The 17290-nt window shown below is 42.2% G+C and overlaps 1 protein-coding gene across 1 annotated transcript in view; it reads right to left on the reverse strand.

The window, feature by feature from the left end:
- Positions 1-16925, reverse strand: part of LOC137296318 (cytochrome P450 7A1-like) — a 73050-nt gene extending 56125 nt beyond the window's left edge. Inside the window, exon 1 of the mRNA XM_067828089.1 lies at positions 16744-16925. The gene's annotated coding sequence lies outside the window, so the exon portion shown is untranslated. The remainder of the gene's footprint in view (positions 1-16743) is intronic.
- Between the last annotated feature and the right edge of the window lie 365 nt (positions 16926-17290).

The raw sequence follows: 17290 nt of genomic DNA on the forward strand, positions 1-17290 counted from the left end.
TGTGGTTTTATGCCGTTTATAGCGCTATTACTGCAATAGTTCGTAGTTGTACCCTGGTGTGCGGCGTGACGATCACACGCTTTAACTTCTAGGCTACCCCACCACCCCTGGGGCATTGGGAACATATCTTAAGCGGACTATTGACATTTTAACACTATCACTGGAATATCGAACTATTGTACACACTAGTAGATCATACTACTGGTGTAATGAAATTTATTTTGTTCCAGTTATTATTATTTAATGTTTACATACCCATGTGGGGAATAGAACCCGGGTCCTCAGTGTGACGAGCGTACACACCTTAACCACTAGGCTACCAATATGAATTAGTAGGTTTTACGCCGATTTAGCGGTAGTTCAGATTGTGCCTGTTTCGTCGTGCCTGTTCCTTCTGGGAGGAACGCCCTGAGTAATGCAGGTGTTGGACGTTGTCAGTGACAGGAAACACACCAGCACGGTGCCGTCAAACCGATCAGCGTTCGAAATGAACGCCGGCCTGGAATCGGTTGTTGTTGTATCGGGCAGGCAGTTTCAACTATCTGCAGGCCCTTGTGGCTTTCAGTAAATTATCTGTTCTTTTTTCTCAACTAGAATCTTTCACATGATATTTTGCTGTATTTCCTGGTATTTCAGCGCTTTGCGCATAGGAATGTCAACGCCAGTCTTTAACAATTATAAACTTCTTTCTGCGCCAATACTTCGCGCGAATTGATTTTGTAGAAACAGTATGAAACTGTATAAAGTGTAGTCTATTTTGTGTTATTGGTATGACAAAATGGGCGTGCAGACTCCATTCGGGGCCTGTAGATTTTACAACCTGCAGGACCTGATGGCCAACTGACAAGTTAAAGTATTGCAAACACATGAAAAATAAAATTTACCAAGTGTCGAAACCTTTTTGAAACAATGGGATGAAGAATAACGGGACCAGCTAGTCGTCCTCATTTTAGATAAACCCACATAGCTGACTGGCCAAGGACATCTCGATAAACTTGTTTGTTAAATTTATCTGGAAGGAAATCCATGGTGTGTGTCCAGGAGAGCAGGCCGCACCGACAACCTCTCCATCATCAATCACAAGCAGACGTACGTGTAACATCATCAGCGTCTTCATGTAGCCCCTCTCCACCCCACCGCCCACGCACACCTCATCGTCGGTGATATATGGAGGTAATGATTATGTCCAAGACCACCTTGAAGTTATGTCAAGTCACATGCTGATATAAACAATGAGTGGGAGGGGTCAGTGACCCCATGACCTCTCCCACACCTCAGATGTGTATTATCGTTTGATTATCTTAATCACGATGTTTCGGTGACACTCGTCCCTCGACTCCGAATCTCCCACCCCCCTTCACTCCCCCGACCATCCCATCCTCTTCCCTAAACCCCATCATAGCAACTTGTCTTTCCTACCGTCACCCTACCAACTCGTCCCTCCAATACCGATTCATCCCATCCCACCTCCTAGTACCCCTACCCTACCAGCTCGTCCCTCTCATATCAATTCGTCCCCCCTTGCCCCCATTGAGATGGTATGAGACACGTGTTGTGAAGATTATTGCAACCTCATCCACTAGTACACGTGTCCATGGCCGCATACAATCAGTACAGTAATCTTATTGATAATGTTAGGCCTCTTAAGCAAGTGTTGTTTCTCATCAAAGATCGGTTGTTCTTGTTCCGCAGTTTGAAAGATATTTTGTATTCCGTATTTTCATGTAAACCTGTCGTTCTAACAAGCAATAGCGTTAGTATGTTTATATTCTTCCATTAATGATGACCTATACCTTCTATATTATATTTCAATAACACCAGTCCGCGTGTAAAGCGCGTAACTACATACGCAGTCCGTACCAAGTGTTGGGTGATCAGTACCTAACTAACTGATCCAAGCACAACTGAATCCTCAGTTATATCTTTCCTGTGGGTTACATAAGTCACACTGCCTGTGCAAAAAAAGGGTAACAGCTACTTAACCATTTCATACTGTCGGGTACCCATTCACTGCAGGGGTTAACAAGGGCCTATTTCGAGCAAAGTCACTTGTCTGAGAGCAGGGCAAAAGCTTTTAAAAAATCAGTCATGTTGCCGTGCAACCATTAACCTACTCTCCGGGACCTACTAGTAAGTTTCTTAGTACGCTGGGTTCAGTAGCGAATATTGGCCAGGGTAGTTCAAAATGAAAAACAGTTTTATATTTAACGTGATGACAAGCATTTCCTTTACGACCCTAATCCGACAGATTGTACAAAAGGAGGTCTCAATCAACGACATTAACTCGTCCTTGGGACCTATCTTGTGTTGACACTAAACCCGTGACCAATCACCCACACAATTTGGACCAATCAGCGTTTAAAGTGGATTTCGGAGTTTCATGACAAACAAGTAAGTGACGGGCGCACCTGAGGTAAGCACTGTACAGGGGTATGTTTGGGAATGAAGTAGCTGGCATATTACATTTTCAAGCAATCAGGGCTACCGTTGATTTTGAAATTATATCAAGCGTTTCCGTTCTGTATCGACATGCTGGTCTCTTATCAATTGTCGTGACGATAACTGTTTTGGAGTGTGTTGGGGATGTCCTACCTCCCATGGATACAGAAAGTGGGACAGAGAAATTGCGAGCATGTTGGTATTCGACCAACAGACACATCTTAGCCACGAGGCCACCCAGTTCTCTCAGAGGTAGCGGTCGAAATCGATCAAAATGATGAGTAGGTTGATGGTGTCTCAGAATTGCTTTTAATCACGTGAACGATACTCAGAATTACTTAAGTATATTCCATCTAAGCAGTGTCATCACCAACCTCAGTATGCATCACCACTCTAAGTAAGTGGAGTAGCCTAGGGGTAAAGTGTTCGCACGTCATGCCGAACACCTGGGGTCGATTCTCAACATGGGTTCACATTTCTGGTGTCCCCCGCCCTGATATTGCTGAAATATTGCTAAAAGTGAAGTAAAACTGGTACTTCGAAAATCTAGGCCCAGATCGTGTACTGTTTAACCCGAGTTCCGGTGCATGCCCCAAAACGTCATCCGATGTTCAGTCGTAAACACCCGTGTTCGTAAACCCGACCGGCTGCGAGTGCCGGAAGAGGATTACATTGCCGCTAAAACCGGTTGTTCTGCACACTTGCGCCATTGTCGGATATACAGAAACTTGTCAAAGCAGCGCTTGCTCTACACTGTTCACACGGTAGTCGGTATTCACGCGTGAAAATTCGAGTCAATTGATTCATCAATGGTTTTCCGTGGTCTCGTGGATAGAGCTTCTGACCGGAGGGCTTGAAATCCGAGTTCGCGTCATACCAAGACATAAAAAAGATAATTTATGTTACCCTGCCTGTCGCTGTGCGTTAAAGAGATAAAGCTGGATTGGTGTCAGTATACTCTGTCTTGCGTCCAGCTCGGATTGTATGGGCCAGATTCGATTATTTACCCTGACTATATAGCTGGAACAGTGCTGAGTCCGGCGAACAACTAAACTCACTCACTCATCACGGCAGGTCATAAAAGTTACGCTCACACATCGTACCCCTGTGAGTATGGTTTAACGCCCCCTTTAGCAATACTGAAGGGGAGCACTGGTAATGGGCTTCATACATTGTACCCATGCGGGGGGATCGAGCACGAGTCTTAGGTCAAACAGTTAACCAATAGTATACTCCCACATGTACAAAGATATGCGTGACGAACAAAGATTAATCTCTAAACAACATACGCTATAAATAATTTAATTAGGGATAATTAATACGTAATTTTATGAATGGTGATCTGATACTGACAGTAATGGGAGGTCCGTAAGTACTGACAAACTTATAATAACAAAAATGATTTAGACTGCACAAGTGATCACCGCGTTGTTTCAAGCATTTCGTCATTAGCATTATGGGGTGTCTTTTAGCAAGCTTCTTAACCGACATCATCTCGGAATTATGGAGCTGGCCACCTTTACATGACGACGACTACATGCTTACAAACACATAGTAACACTACAGAATTACGCCTTGCATTTCCGGGACAATTATTTACACATGTCAAGACCACGTCTACACCAAAACAACGTGCATAGTCAGCCTGCTGATGTAAATGTGCGCACCCGTCACGTGGGAGAAAAACCGGTCCATTTGCTGCTGACACTTCACTGGAATCAGCGTGTCTGACGTTATATCGAACAAACATCACACGAGGACGTCATCGCTGACGACTCCGTCGATGATGACTGCAGTAGGCCTGCTTCTGACATGAGGCGTTGATGTTCAGGTAGGTGCGACAGTTCCGCGTCAAACAGGTTCGCCGACTACGATACGCATGTAAGGTTTCAAACGCATGGTGAATGAATCATTGAATTTGGTTGTTACTTTTTTAGCAACAACCCATTACAAAGCACAAGCATGTCCTCGATCAACGCCCCATGAGTGTGAGCAGACGTTACACCAACCATTCATTATCTGGGGCTATCACAAAGTTTAGATCCCTTCATACTTGAATGTCACTGTAGCCGACAGAACCATAAGTCAGATGTTTATACAGGCGGACGGTACAAGATACCTTGCATTCACAGCCGGTCAATCCATAAAGAGGTTTCAGCACGGAGACGTGTGAGTGAATGAGTTTGGTTTTACACCGCCTTTAGCAATATCTCAGCAATATCACAACGAGGGACCAGAAATGGGCTTCACACTGTACCGATGCGGGGAATAAAACCCGGTTTTGGGGTGACGAGCGAACGCTTTAACCACTAGGCTAACCCGTCGCCCCTATACATAGTAACTGAAGTAACGAAATCCCCTAACTTATCACTATGTACAACTGCTGCAAGGCTTGTGTCTTAATGTGATCCACTTTCTCTTGACAAGTCTAGAACGTTTTAGAGATTCAAGTATTTAGCACTACTTCTTAATTAACACATCAAGCAGACAGAGTGTGGGGGAATGTGGAAGGCATGATCTAGAATCAGGTACATACACGACGTAATAGTCACGTCATGTTGACAGTGTGCACACCAGCTGACGACAGAGCACGTGGTAAGGTCACCACGCCTCCAAGATAAAGAAAACGTCCTTCGTTTTCTATAAACCTACATATCTGTATGTGAATGGAACCTATAGATTTGACAGATTCATTTGCATAATAATTGTCTTGTTAGTTCAAGAGGAGTATAAACAGAGGTGTTCATTCGCGGCTACATAAACATGTGGGCACTATGAGTCAGGTGTCGTGTCTGCCATATGGCTCATCTAATAAGGGCCCCTACGTAATGACGAAAACGTCCACTTTCAAACTTCGCCGAAACTAAATTCCAATGTCATTGTTTATTCGTTAAATAAAAAATTGCGTTGGAGTTTGTCACATATTTCCGAAAATCGTATTAGCATTATTCAATATTTGGCAATATGTTGTTTTTTTAAATAATTAGTATTTCAGTTAGCGCTCCACGATTCCTTTTTACAGTTAATCACTGTTACATTTCTTTCACTACACGATCCAGACCATATATTTTTCTTCAGGCATATACGAGGACTGCTGGAATTAACCAAGGTGTACTCCTGAGTGAGTTGTTTTACGCCGCGTTTACCAATATCCTAGGAATATCCCACTCACTGGACTGTCTGGGAAAGACTCTGTTATTTACAGACAGTCGCCATATAGCTGGAATGCTACTGAATGCGGCGTAAAAGTATAGCCACTCACTCACTATTTACGTTTTATAGTTATTACATCTCTGGTTTGTTTGTCTGTTTGCTACTACGCTACAGTGTATAGCATCCCAGCAGCATTACGATAGACTGAACATCATCTGGACCAGATAATCCAGTGACTAACATCATGAACATCTTTCTTCGCAAATGAGATACGATGGCATTTATGAACGAACTTAGCAGGCATGTTGTTACTATATACTTTGTCACTTGTTTGGGCAGGTATGAGTCGCTGAAGATCCATTCCAACCCGGATATTCACACCACGATGTACGTGATTCGTTCATGACATCAAACACCAAAACTATCCTGGTGCCGTGTGAAAGGATAGACTGTCGTTAGGACTGGGATGACGTCCAATGACTGGGCAACTTTGCAACTGATGCAATAATGTCCACGTGATCAATCGTCGTTGCAACAACCGTCCGCTGTGCATTTCCGGTTTCTTATTGGAAAACCAGAATGCAAGGAGCGGTTTCTTCGAACACATTTCGTATCTAAGGAAAACTTTATTTCTATGTCCTTTTTTCACTTTCTGCGTCACCATGATAATTAATTACGACATCGCATGTTTACATCCATGGAGGCCGGCGCCTCTGCAGGTTTCCATATCACATGTACGTCTCTGCCTCCTGTTTGATCAGATAACAAATATTATAAACATTTCCCAGAAGCAGAAAACTGTAGTAATTTCATTTTCTCCCTGATTTACAGAGGGGACATTATGTAAATTACCGGGTTGGATGACGTCACACAACAAGTCCGCACCAAAACACATAACGGCGCTGCGTACACGCCTCAGATACACACAGGAACCAAGCCCCGCACACAACCACCCCCACAATCTCAGGGAGACAACTGTTGTCAAATATGCACCTCCTGACACAACGGATCTTCCGTCTTCATGCACGTACACAGTCATGCATCGATTACCCACGTGCACGCAGTCACGCACTGCAAACACGAATACAAGGAAGTGCGCAAATACGCTCCACGATGTTACACCTGTATCTCCAGACACTTCCTCCTTGAAAATTCTATTTCACGCATTCTTAATTTGTAATTTGAGAATGGGTTTGCAGCTTAAGGAAATTCAGCAGTATTCCAGCAACATGGCGGCGGTCTGTAATAACCCAGTGATCAACAGCATGAGCATCGATCAACGGAATTGTGAATCGATGACGTGTCAACCAAGTCAGCGAGCGTGACCACCCGATCCCGTTGGTCGCTAGCGATCCGGTGATCAACAGCATGAGCATCGATCTACGTAATTGGGAATCGATGACGTGTCAACCAAGTCAGCGAGCGTGACCATCCGATCCCGTTGGTCGCCTCTCACGACAAGCATGGGTTACTGAAGACCAACTCTAGCCCGGATCTTCGCGGATGCTAAAGTATATGAACATAATGCAATATTCCAGCAATAACACGGCAGTAGATATAAAGTTCTCTCATGGAGGGGACACCAGAAATGGACTTTACATTGCACCTGTATGGGGAATGGAACATAGGTCTTCGACGAACGCTTTAACCACTTAGCTATCCTCTCACCCCTTATAATGCTTTAAACATCACATGAACTGTTGTTAGTTGTTTAACGTCAAACAGGCAATATTCTGTTTCACTTCCGGTTTCAACAGAATGACAATCAGAACGAGGCGTTAATGCAGCTGGTCACCTGACAAACACCCCAGGAACATATGGAACAAGTCCTGCCAGGGAAGTGCCCAGTGGACATCATGGGTCACTGATACGTCAGTTCTTCAAATGTTCACCACATGTCTACCACGAAACGTTCTCAAAGATTTGTAACCCTTGATCAAACATTATTTGAGTCGTACGAAGTCTTAGGTTCTGTTTGGTCTTTATAACGCCAAACGCTGCAATATTGCCGCCATACCAACCATACAAGCCAATGATTGACACCATGAGTATCGAAATTAGCGAGTCCGATCATCCGATTGCGTTAGTCACATGATTGCTCAACTCAAGGTTCTAATTCGGACCTTCACGGATCACGGTCACCATTAGGGAAGGTTGACTGTGGGAATCAGAACTTTCCTGTCTTGGATGATAGATTTTCTTACTCTGAATCTTAGGTAAATATGAGATCCGTGTGACTCGTATCATGTGTTTCTAGCTCGGGTTGGTAATTCAGAGTAAGGGAATCATTTATTTAATTATCCATATTCCTTTAACTTCAGTTAACCATTAGAGTTAAACCCTACTTTCAAATTTCTACCATTCTGAGACGACTCTCAATGCGGTTGTGCATTTTGAAATATGGCCCCCGTAACGTCACAAGTGTATGCATACACACACCATTTTCTACAACGTCAACTCAACTTTTCAAAATCTATTTATCCTCAAAAACGAAACATGTTTGGTTACACGAAGTATATGAAAAACTTTGCCCCATTTTTCACAAGCAGCGAGTCTTTGGTGGTCCGCTATGGGTGGCCACCATTCCTGACCGGAAATGACCTCTGTTCCTGGCTTTGCTGCCGGTCAGGTATTTGAATGGTCAATTTCCCGGGCCTCAGAATCTCGATGTTAGTTTTTTCGCCTATCTAATGGAAGAAGTGTTGTTTTATCACAGACTCTTTTCGCCTAGGTTTCCGGAACGTAATAAAACACAGTGTTGTCGCTCCGAAACCGTGCGACAAACTAGCAAGGAAAGCACGCGAAAGCATTAATCCTTATTTTTCTTTTGGTACTAGCGACGGAACGGTAGGTCGTTCGAGAGGGGATGTCGTGGGGGATGTCGGGGTGGGAGGCGGGAGGGGGAGGTCGCTCGTGGAGCAATCGGTCTGCCAAGTCAATCTGTGACGTAAACGAAAATGTAGACAAGCACTTGGTCTCTGAATATATATGTTTTGATAGAAACAAACAATTCCGTTTAAACTTGAAAAGGGGCCTCAGTGAGATGGGCAATTCTGGACGTGAGGAAATCTCGACTTGCTTCATTCAGTCTTTTAACACGGCAGGGAGAGCAGGGCGGGAGGGAACATATTGCGACTCAGGAACTGTGAGATAGTCCACCGTCGATATAACACCACATCCACGAATACTCCTTTCAGTCGTCACATAATATATTTTGTAGAATTTTCACCCCAATAATCTCAGTAATATCGCTTTAAAAACAATGTTTCAACCAAACCTCTAAGCTATAAATCTGTTATCCATGCTGTAGATGTTTTGGGTCATCCAACAAGCCATTTCGATAAATATTTAAATTTTATGGAACTCTGAGTTATTGAAGTAATAAAATGCATCGTTTACAAGTCGACTTGCAGCAGTAAAACAGACCCTACATAAATGTGTTCTATAAATGTTCTCCAACCAAGAGTTGTACTGCGTTTGTAGGTTTTCTCTGCTCGCTAGCCAGGGTAGCTAGCGGCACTCGGTCGTCACACAAGGCGACAGAGCCGGGAGTTGAGAGCCTGGGGAGGGAGACGTTCTTTGAAGCATAATGCCATCAGCGTTCTGCATCTCCCAGCTCGTGTGATGGCTGCAGAATGTTGAGTGGAGTAATATGTTTATGTTTGTAAACCGATCGACGTTATACGTACGTGTCATTTTATAAACATACCAATATGATTGGGAACACATTTTCAACAAAACAGGAAAATAATATTTGCTTCGAGGTTCTTTCATCAGTCCCACACATACGCCAGAGAATGGACCCAGAGACAGGGAGAGGTGTACATGCATGCGTACATTCATAGGAACGAACAGTCACCAGTTTACACAAACACTTATACAATAAATGAGTTTTGTATTGCTCAAAGATGATCCTGTATTGTAACCGTGAGCACAAAGACACTGGAGGTCTAAACAACAACACTTAGCAGGTACCCAGTTAGAACAATGGCAGCTCCTTCACAAAATCAGACCTCGTTAACCCATATAAACTGTCCATGACCAGATTAACGACAAGGCCAAATCACAACTAGTGTCAAAAAGATTGTTAACTAAAACAGCTACAATTTTTCGTTTGACATATATGTATCTCTAATACCAAATGGGTGTTGCCTAACTCATACGCGAATTACGACATTTTCGAAACAATGCCAATTCAGTAAGGTAAAGAAGTTACTGTTTAATGAGTCAACTCCGTTTAAAGTTAATCTTTATAAGACGGAGCATTCGTTATGTCGAAGTCACTTAGAACAAAATGTTTGCTTTCTTTGGTTGATTAAATTTAGACGTGATAATTAATAACATTGCCAATACGTTATTTGTTAAAGACGTCGTTGACCCCCAAATATATTTTATATCCGAAAACTCTGCCTGTGGACTAATTCTCAAGAACGACCGTTATAACCCGTATGTATACATGAAGCAGACGTGCGTGATGACGTCACACATTGACCCGCGCTTTTCCTGTTTAGCAGATGTGAAACCCACATCGCGTTAGGCACGGTAGTGTTAATCTGATTCTGATGGGATGTTTTGATAAATACATCTTTAGATGTTAACGATTATTGGCCCTATTCTGTAGCATTAGGCTGACTAAAAGACAGATTTTCAGATAAACACAATCTGACTTGTGTGTAAGAGCAGAGACCATATAACAGATAACTATTATATGGTCTCTGGTAAGAGTTATTGCGAGCGTTGCAAACGTGGCCTGACGTATTTCATTAAAACGTTTCAAACATTTCTATTGGGACATCAAGTTGGATTGCTGTAAGTCTAATATTCTGAAAACAATAATCTCATGTATCCACGTGGCGAAAAGAATATATTAGGGTGTATATGTATTTTGTGGATGTTCAGTTGTTTATTTGGAAACCTAATATAATTTTGAACTATCTTCGGAAAATATAATTCTACGTGAGCCTGAAACAACCATATATATATATATTATAAGATTTGCACCTTCTATCCCTTCCAATGTCTTAATGCCCATAAGTCATTGGTATGTAACTTTGGAAATATTGGTATGTTCGTTCTAAAATTAATTATTTCAAAGTACATTAATACCATAATATCATGTTTTGATAAATGGGAATTTATCTTAAGAGGGCTAGTTACATTTTAACGTCAGTTGCAACAGTGATGATCTGGGTTAGAAATGGTCTTCAGTAACCCAGACTTGTAAGAGGCAACTAAAGGGTTCGGATGGTGACGCTCGCTGACTTGATACATGTCATCGGTTCCCAACTGCGCAGATCGATGCTCATGATGTTGATCACTGGATTGTCTGGTCCAGATTTGATAATTACAGACCGCCGCCATATAGCTGGAATATTGCTGAGCCTGGCGTTAAAGAACAAATAAAACAGAACAAAACCACCAGTGGCAGCCAGTCTCTAGTATTAGCAATATCGAACTATGACATACATAACTACAGAGACAACGAAATATTTTTAGTTCCGGATATTTACTGCATATTTCAGTCAAAAAGCATATAACTACGGACGGATATGACGAACAAGCACCTGTTGTCCCTCTGAGTTCGTTAAAACTGTACTTAGCACTGTAGCTCCTATTTCAGGTCCACTTTAGAATAAAACCCAGCCTGGCGTGTTCGATGGTGTGGAGGATGTATTTTCCCGGGAAGTGAGGTTGAAAAGCAGTTGTGTCCTGTCCAAATACACCACACCATCAAAGACCATTGTGAGTGAGCGAGTTTAATTTTTAATCCATTTTTAGCAATACTCAAGAAATATCACGACGGGAGACACCAGGAATGGGTTTGACACATGTGGGGAATCGAACCCGGGTCTTCGGGGTGACGAGCCAACACTATAACCACTGGGCTAGTACACTGACGCACTTATGACATATACTGACCCATGATGTTTATTCCGCCAGACTGTCACAGCAGTGACCGAACGTATGATTCATGCGACTATAGAATTATGTCAAGGTGAAGTGAGTGAGTGAGTGAGTTTAGTTTTACGCCGTACTCAGCAATATTCGAGCTGTATGGCGGCGGTCTGTTTATAATCGAGTCTGGACCAGACAATCCTCTGATCAACAACATGAGCATCGATCTGCGCAACTGGGAACCGGTGATGTGTGTCAAGCGAGCCTGACTACCGATCCCTTTAGTCGCCTCTTACGACAAGCATAGGCGCCTTTTACGGCAAGCATGGGTTGCCGAAGACGTATTCTACCCCGGTCCTTCCAGGGTCGTGTCATTGTGAAACGTACAAGGACAGTATCGTAATAACTATTGACAGTACTACTTGTTTTACTCCTAAAATAACGAAAGCTATGTACTGGGAACTACCACTTAGCCTGTTTCACAAACAATATACATGTACGTCGATTCATTGTTCCGAGGGAGGTCATATTACACCATTCAATGTCAAGGTCACTTGTCTTCGCCCACGCAAACATCTTCCCGTTGCTGGTGTGCGCGTGGAGCATGTCGGGTAATTAATGAACGTGCCGGCTAAACGCTGGACGTATTTCAGGGTCATTTCTTGCTAAGCTGTCGATGACCCCACGTTCATAACTCGTCATTCTTCGCATGAGCTTCAATGTCCTTGTGTCCATAGCTCGCCGAACGCGGTCGAAAATATGTAGAGTAACCGGCATCACATATCATTTGCGTGATTTTCTTGCGTCACATTAATCAATGAACAGCGTATTGATATCGCTTGTGAAGACGTTTTTAGACAAATGTACGTTGGAAACAACAAAAACAACATTAGGGTACAAAAAGACGGCATGGAGTTACAGTTTTGTATGTTTAAAGCTGCAGTGTCCAGCTATATCATAGAAGTCTGTACAATCCGTTGGTTGATATCATGAGCATCGATCTGCGCAACTGGGTTACGATGACATGTGTCAACCAAGTCAGTGGGCATAACCGCTTGCTCCTTATCAAAAGATAGGTTGCTGAAGATAAGTTCTAACCGGGAAAATTTTGGAAACACGCTCAAACAACGTTTACAATTAAGTCAAAGGGCTTCTGAATTTAGTTCGCTACATCCGTAGTTCGTTATATGAATTCCGATTCAAATGGAAAGCACACAGTCTTCACCAACATATCTGTTCATTATATGGGCAGTATATTGTAGAGAATCTCACACAAGTGTCAATTCATATCAAAATGTCACCATGAGTTGATAAAGTTACAAATCTCAAAGGCTTGCCGAGGATATTTTTACTTTTATCAGTTGACATATTTGATTTCAGAACACACGAGGGTCTATTTATCATAAAAATATCATTCTTAATTAATTTCAACTAAAAACGTACATATCTTGCAGTCCAACGATGTCATGGAATATTGACGTCATCAGGTTTTTGACGTCATAGCATTATGAGTCATCCGAAAGATGATGTTAGGAAAATATACCTGTGGAACAGAGTTCAGGATGAAAATCATGCTTGTTTTAAAGCCGTTTACAGTAATAATCTATCCAAACAAAGGTTTTGCTATACACCCCGGCGTGGCGGTTACATAAAAGAGGGCACCCCATGTGATTCGGGTGATAGGCGACCGCCGCTTTGTGGCTCATGATGCTAATCACTGTTGAAACAATTCGATACGACTGATGCGATTTACGACGCTTTCAGCAAACATTCCAGCAATATCAAGAGAGTAGGTCCTGTACAAAGAGTGTAGGTCCAGTATAAAGAGGGTAGGTCCAATATGGGATCACCCCCTTAACGGCCATTGTGAGTGAGTGAGTTTATATTTACTCCACTTTTAGAACCATTCTACCAATATCACTTCGGGAGGCACCATAAACGGGCTTCACTCATTGTACCCATGAGAATCGAACATGGACCTTAGGTGTGTCAAGTAAACACAACAACCATGCGGCTAGCCCACCACCTTTCAACTGTTCAGCACGTGCTTATTTGTGTTCATACATTCAAGCTACGCTTCCAGACTGGCATGGACGAGACAGAGCGCAAGGAACAGCTTGGTAGTTAGTGTGTATTCCTAAGCGTAATATAATCTAAAGGACGACAAAAATCCAACGTTTGCATGTTTAAGCTTCACGTTAGACCCAACAACAACAAAGTAAATGGCACAGCTTTTATGAAATAGACAAAGTGACACATATTTAAGTGCAAACTAAACGGATAAATAAACTCCACAAAGACCATCAGGAAAAGCAGCTGGTGTACGCGTCATTATGGACGTCAAGGACTGGAAGTCACACCACGTGTGTAAGCCTGGACACGGGTTGGATAAAACCATTATGACCTCATGTATTGCGTTTTATATTAAACGAATGCAGAGGGGTTTTTTATGTGACACTGTTAGTAGGTAATAACTCACCCAAATACATTGTTTCATTAAAAAAACGTGGAATATGGACACATAGAATAACAACTTGGCTAATTATCAATTAAAATATATGTATCAGAATAATATTGACACATTTAACACAAAAAGATGAGTTTTAAAGTTGATTTTGCAACGTATGAATGCTGTGTAAACTCCTATAACGGGTTTTTCACGTCAGTCTACCCATTGAGTTGATGCTCGTTTGTAAAATGCATGTAAATTTATGTAAAAACATATACGCGCGATCGTGCACAGTGTCTATAACGGCGCTGTATAAATTTCATGTTTTATGTCGCATCATTGTCTAAAGCGCGTATTCGCTATTTCATACAACGTATTTGCGCCATTTCTTTAAACGTGTATTCCCCATTATATAAATCTGTTTACATGAAATTCTGGGTTATATCCAGACGAAGACGGGTGTAAAAGTAACTATCCTGTAAACACGGCACTATATATGTATCCAGTATAAAGTCAATATAACGGTTTTTTTACGAAGTCTGGGCTACAAAGGTTTGGGAGTTGCCACTTCTGTGTTTCTCAAACACGTCCAGCAAGCCTGTCAGCAAGTTTCCACATACAATGAGCATGACAGGAAGTCGCCTTACACCGCCGATGCCACACCCTCCCAGCGCGTGCGGTCTTGGGTTCTCGCCCACGTAAATCACGTCAAATTTGCTTTTAAATTATTGCGTATCTAATTAGGAATTGGTTTTAAAACCTTAATGGATTTCTTGTTAAAAAACCTTGAGAGTATGTGTGAAGGTCATTTATTCACCGGCTCGTTTCAATACGAGCCGCCGCTATATTGAATTGGTATGTTCGGATGGGTAATCATAGCTCGCTTTTAACATGATTCTAATCATACGGCAGAAAGGAGCGTGCTACACTGAAAACATCTTACGCATATTAGAATGTTTATTATAAAAATGGCCAAATCTCGAGTATACCGCTAACAAACGGGGAACATATCGACAAGTCTGAGACCAATTTGTTGAAATTTGAGCCCCTATATTTGACGGTTGGCGCGAGGAAGGTCTTGCTGTGAAACACGTTCAGAAAGGCGGGGCCCTCGTTCTTTCAATCAGAGCAAACTAGCATGTTTGAAAGCCTTGTATGTAAACACGTATAGCGTTTAATGAGCTGAGCCACTATGAGCATTCCACAGATATTATGATATTAACGCACGGATAGTGACGTCTGTTAGTGCCTCATCAAATCTGTTATTGACACTGGTGACAGAGCTGCAGGAAGATCTGTGTTTCCTCTACGTACCGAGCTGATCACGGCAGCCCAGCAAGTCAGACTGACGCTTTTGAGTACGTATAGACCTGTATATAATGGCGTAGGTGATGTCCACTGTACGATATCGGACATCATTGACCGTTCAACTATTTCCTGTGTGGTGCAGGGTCTGCTCTTTATGCATCATTTCCTTGCAACACTAAACACCGTCGTGAATGGAGTATGTGTCAATTCTAGGGAATTGAACATGGCACTGATTTTATAGTGACAATTTGTAACTTCACATTTTTTTTTGTTTTTGGTTCTGATTCGGTATGTTTTATAAATGAATAAATTCTGACCCTCTCTTTAAATCGAATGAATGACATTGTATGAGTGTCTATTATGTTGTGCTTTTAGCAATATTCCAGCAATATTACTGCAGTGGACACCAGAAATGGGCTTCACACACTGTCCCATGTATGGAATCGAACCCTGTGCGACGAGCGGGCGCTTTAACCACCAAGCTAATGTATGAAGGGCTGCATTTGAATGTATTGCAGCGAGGGTGCAGCAGTACTGGTATCTATGTTTCTAGCGCTGAATTTACAAATTTATTTACCACAAAAACGAATTACTATTTACATTCGTAGAAAAAAAGACAACATTTGTGTTTTAAGCGAAATCGTTACAAGATATGAGGAGATAGTGAAAGTGGATTACCGTTAAATAAAAAGATGACAAATTACGCACAGATAAAAGAAGCAATGACAGGTTGATGGTAACCGATAACGTTATGTTTAAGGCATCACTGAGAACATGAACGACGCAAACCAGTGATTGATAACATAAGCAATCCCCAGGATAAGATGACGAGACATTAACTACGCCAACAGGACTGAGAACATATTTATGGTGTTTACTATTTGTTATCTACAACTTCATGTTTTGTTTCAGCAGGATTATTCCAGGTATTGTTTCGTAAGAGAGGGAAGTATATTTTCATAGATGCCTTTCTTCCTGTACAGGCTTTTTCATTTAATGATTATATACAAAATTTGGTTTGGATAGTAACATATTATCATCATTGGTGTTTTCATCAAGTGTGTCCCAGAACAGAGGTAGTAATCTGTGACGTGACGCACCTGTGTTTGAAACCGGCATACTTTCGCGGACAGCTTATGTTTACAGTGTAGAAAAGGTGGCGTGTGGTTGCTCTACATGCAGATGCTCGCACTAAAGATGCTGAAACACCGTCGGACACGCCCAATCTTTCATGAACGATCACACACACACACACATCCTATATCAGGACAGATGCGCCACTGATACTGCACGACTATCCAATGTGCAGTAATGATATGAACATTTAGGGTGTGGTCAGGTGGTTTTGCTCATAAGACAAGACTGTATATAAAAACATGAACAGAATGCATAACAATCATATCCGTATTCATGTGAGTCCACGGATCACGTCAAGTTCATAAGCGAGGAAGTAGACTTGGTGCAGGAAATTACAAATCAGCAAGTTAGATACTACTCACGGGATCCGGGCTGTGGTCAAGAAGCCCCCGACCATAAGGCAGCGGAGTTGAAGAGAAATCACCTCATGGCGAAATAGACATTTTAGTGATAACAAAAACAGGATCAGGTGATATCTGATGGACAGGCATGAAGAAGCCGGTCAAAAACAAAGCGACTTGAGTTGAGTCTGCACATTCTGCGTCGCTCTGCACGAGGTTTTCCTGATGCACGAGACATTCCATTACTTTTCTTTTCATCACCTATTGGCTATTATTGATCACCTGAGAACTCTTTAACCTGAGATGAACATTTGGTGCAAAGAGGTTCGATTTGTAAAACGGTGTCCGGTACCAACAATGATTGCCTAGAAGCGACAAGCAGAAAACGGTGTCGTATTAAAAGAGTACCTATGATCAAGTATCCTGCATAAACATGTAATTTGTTTGCTTGTTGCTCGACGCTGCACCCAGCAATATTAAGCTTATACGAGTGCCACAAACTCATAAACGTTTGGTTCATTTTTTTAGACGTGAATGTTACTCTCTCTTTTTAACAACAATCAATCAA

Source organism: Haliotis asinina, chromosome 9 (assembly GCF_037392515.1).
Source record: "Haliotis asinina isolate JCU_RB_2024 chromosome 9, JCU_Hal_asi_v2, whole genome shotgun sequence".
NCBI lineage: Eukaryota > Metazoa > Mollusca > Gastropoda > Lepetellida > Haliotidae > Haliotis > Haliotis asinina.